We start from the raw sequence: 4,298 nt of genomic DNA, 5'->3' as shown, positions 1-4,298 counted from the left end.
CACTAAAAAGGTACTCCCTAACATCCATAGTGGTATCTTAAGTAAACCTAAACTTACGTACATGACCTGAACAAGGACGACAACGAGGAGAACCTAAAGAAGTAAAACGGGGGTACACCGACTACCAACCGACCACAATTGACGACGTTGAACCTACGGTAGTTAGGAGAACCAGTAAACAAGTTTAACAAGAACTTAAACGACGACGTAATTAAACAAAACTCGGTCCTAACTTAGGTGAGGAAGATCGAGGTAATGAGGAGAGAAAACACTACCAACCGCCGGAGAAACTACTCGTTTCTTTATAACCAACAACCGGTGGTATAGCTACTCAAGAACTCGGAGGAGACGTCAAAAGTACTCAACGTTCCTTGGAGATCGACTTACTAGGTTTCGAAGGACCCTAAAGTCACAATTCGGAAGTATCTTCAAGACGTCGAAGAGGGTGAGTAATTTGTACCGTCCCCCTGTAAAGGACTAATCTCGGAATATGGAGAGGGTACGGAGTATCTACCCAAGTCGGAGGTAAACACATTTACAAACATGGAGTCGGAAGTTGGAATATTAGGAGACTCCTCCCATTTTGAACCGTTCTTTGAACCAATGGTTTAGTAGGGTCAATAACTACGACAGGGAACCTTTTCTAAGGTTGGTAACTCACCGGAACAGGGACTCTCTTTTACCCTTATCGTAGTCAAACATTCCCAACCTCAGATGGGGAGACACTCACAACCAAAACCAACACCCATGGCAGAGGAATTCAAATCAAAATAACCCAAGAAACAACCAAAAGTACAACCAGCAGCAGACTAACCAAAACACATACAGAAAACCTCAAAACAACTACCCTAATCTCAACCAGTACCAATCCAATAACCAACCCACCAACCAAAATACCTATCATCCAACACCCACATCTCACAACCCACCACAAGCACCACCTGAACCTCAAAGACTCACCAACTTAGAGACCTTGATAGAAAAAATGATGAAACACCAGGAAATAACAAACAAAAACCATGAAGCATCATTAAAGAGCCTAGAGAGGCAGATTGGGCAAGTCTCCAAGCACGTATCTGTTGAGAGATCTTCAAACTCACTGCCCAGTGACACAATCCCAAATCCCAAGGAGGAATGCAAGGCAATACAATTAAGGAGCGGGAGAACATTGATAAGCAACAATGACACTACACAGAAGCAAGCAGAGAGCTTCAAAGAACCAACAGAGGATGAGAAGCAAGCAAAGGACGATGAAGCTAAGGAGCAAGTTGTGATGCCAAACAAAAGCACTGAGAAACTTAAAGAGAAGGACAACCAGCCACATAGCTCAAAGAAAGTAATCCAGGGACAGCAGCAAATAGGAAAGAGTATCACACCTCCACTGCCTTATCCCCAGAGGTTCAACAAAGAGGTTAAAGACCAGCATTTTCACAAGTTCCTTGAGATTTTTAAGAAGCTGGAAATCAATATTCCCTTGGCTGAAGCACTTGAGCAAATGCCTCTATATTCCAAGTTTCTGAAGAATCTTATCAACAAGAAAAGAAGTTGGCTTGAGAAGGAAACCGTATTACTCACCGAGGAATGCAGTGCTGTGATTCAACGGGGTATTCCACCAAAACTTAAGGATCCGGGAAGCTTTGTAGTCTCATGCACTATTGGCAAGATAATTCTCAACAAGGCTCTCTGTGACTTGGGTGCCAGCATTAATTTAATGCCTCTCTCAATGATGAGAAAACTCGCAATAGAAGAGCTTAAACCCACCAGGATGTCACTAGTCATGGCTGACAGATCAATCAAGACACCCAGTGGAATTGTGGAGAATCTGTTAGTGAAGGTTGGGGAGTTTATTTTCCCAGCAGATTTTGTAATTTTGGATACTGAAGAAGAAGGAAACGACTCAATCATTCTGGGAAGGCCATTTCTACACATAGCAAGGGCCATCATTGATGTAGAAAAAGGAGAAATGATCTTCAGGGTCCATAATGAACAAATGGTCATAAATGTGTTCAAATCAATGCAACACGTTCCTGAGCAAGAGGACTACGTAAGAATGGATATGATAGACAGTTTGGTGGAAGAAATATTGGGAGAAAATTTTCAAGAGCAAGAAGGAAATCAAGGGGCAACAGAGGAACAAGTGGCTGAGACCTTGGTGCACGAATTGTGAATCACACTTTTCACAACGCGTACCACTAACCAGCAAGTGCACTGGGTCGTCCAAGTAATAAATCCTCTTGGAAGACAATTCCAAACCAGTGGTTCAACTTCAAAGGAGACTAAATCCCACAATGAAGGAAGTTGTCCAAAAGGAAGTAATGAAGTTGTGGAATGCAGGGATAATCTTTCCAATATCTGACAGCCCATGGGTGAGCCCGGTTCAAGTTGTACCAAAAAAAGGAGGAATGACGGTCATCACTAATGAGAAGAATGAGTTGATTCCTACTAGAACAGTGACTGGATGGAGGATGTGCATAGACTATAGAAGGATGAATGATGTGACCAGAAAGGACCACTTCCCTCTCCCATTCATTGATCAAATGCTGGAAAGGTTGGCCGGCCATGCATATTATTGCTTTTTGGATGGATATTCTGGGTATAATCAAATCGTGGTGGACCCCAAGGATCAAGAGAAGACTGCCTTTACATGTCCATTTGGAGTCTTTGCCTACCGAAGGATGCATTTTGGGCTTTGCAACGCCCCTGCCACATTTCAAAGGTGTATGCTATCCATCTTCTCTGATATGGTCGAAAAATTTCTAGAGGTCTTCATGGATGACTTCTCTGTTTTTGGTGATAATTTCAATGCTTGCCTAAACCATTTAACCCTTGTCTTGAAACGGTGCCAAGAAACTAATTTGGTTTTAAACTGGGAGAAATGCCATTTCATGGTACCCGAAGGGATTGTTCTTGGCCATAAAGTTTCAAGAAAAGGGATAGAGGTTGATAAGGCAAAGGTTGAGATCATAGAAAAACTCCCCCCACCAATTAATGTGAAATCTGTTAGAAGTTTCTTGGGGCATGCCGGATTTTACAGAAGGTTTATCAAGGACTTTTCAAAAATAGCCAAACCTTTGAGTAATCTGTTAATGCTTGATAACCCTTTTGTTTTTGATGAAAATGCCAGCATGCCTTTGAAACTTTAAAAAATAGACTCACAACAGCACCAATCATCACACCTCCAAATTGGGAATTACCTTTTGAACTCATGTGTGATGCAAGTGACCTTGCAATTGGTGCTGTACTTGGGCAAAAGAAGGGAAATTTACATCATGTCATATATTATGCAAGTAAAGTGTTGAATGAGGCCCAAAAAAATTACACCGCAACAGAAAAGGAGTTGCTAGCTGTAGTTCGAATGCCAGAAAGCAGGAGGATTAACAAAAAGGAATGAGATGCCTCAAAACTTTATCTTAGAATTAGAAGTGTTCGATCTATAGGGAATTGATTTCATGGGGCCTTTTCCTCCTTCTTATTCTTTTAGATACATCTTGGTAGCAGTGGAGTATGTCTCAAAGTGGGTGGAAGCCATAGCCACAACCACCTGTGATGCACAGATTGTCCTCCAATTCCTTAAAAAGCACATTTTCACTAGGTATGGAGTGCCCAAGGGTCTTGTTAGTGATGGTGGTAGTCACTTTTGCAACAAACAGATGGAGAAACTCCTCCACAAATATGGAGTAATTCACAAAGTAGCTACACCTTACAATCCTCAGACTAACGGCCAAGCTGAACTTGGAAATAGGGAATTAAAGAAGATCCTAGAGAAAACAGTGGGAATCACAAGAAAAGATTGGGCTAGAAAGCTAGAGGATGCATTGTGGGCGTATAGGACAGCTTTTAAAACTCCTATTGGCAAGTCACCTTTTCAGCTATTGTATGGCAAATCCTGCCACCTCCCTGTAGAGCTTGAACACAGAGCTTTTTGGGCCACTAAACTTCTCAACCTTGATCCCCGAGCTGCAGGAGAAAAAAGGTTGTTACAACTAAATGAGTTGGATGAATTTAGACTAGAAGCTTATGAAAGTGCTAAGATATACAAGGAGAGAGCTAAGAAGTGGCATGACAAGAAGATCACAAAGAAGAAATTCAAGCCAGGATAGCAAGTGCTCCTGTATAATTCGAAGCTTAAAATTTTCCCTGGCAAACTGAAGTCTAAGTGGACTGGCCCATACTTGGTGACAAAGATTTTTCCCTATGGGAATATTGAACTGCTAGATGAGGCAACAAAGAAACAATTCACAGTAAATGGTCACAGAGCAAAGCTGTATTTGGGAGGACAATGGGATAAGGAGAAAGAG

General features: G+C 41.8%; 1 protein-coding gene across 1 annotated transcript in view; it reads left to right on the top strand.

Moving 5' to 3' along the window:
• LOC107623041 (probable aquaporin PIP-type 7a) overlaps positions 1-2,983 on the top strand; it is a 21,457-nt gene extending 18,474 nt beyond the window's left edge. Inside the window, exon 4 of the mRNA XM_021114816.1 lies at positions 2,968-2,983. The gene's annotated coding sequence lies outside the window, so the exon portion shown is untranslated. The remainder of the gene's footprint in view (positions 1-2,967) is intronic.

Source organism: Arachis ipaensis, chromosome B10, assembly GCF_000816755.2.
Source record: "Arachis ipaensis cultivar K30076 chromosome B10, Araip1.1, whole genome shotgun sequence".
Lineage (NCBI taxonomy): Eukaryota > Viridiplantae > Streptophyta > Magnoliopsida > Fabales > Fabaceae > Arachis > Arachis ipaensis.
This window is presented reverse-complemented; position numbering and strand designations above follow the sequence as displayed.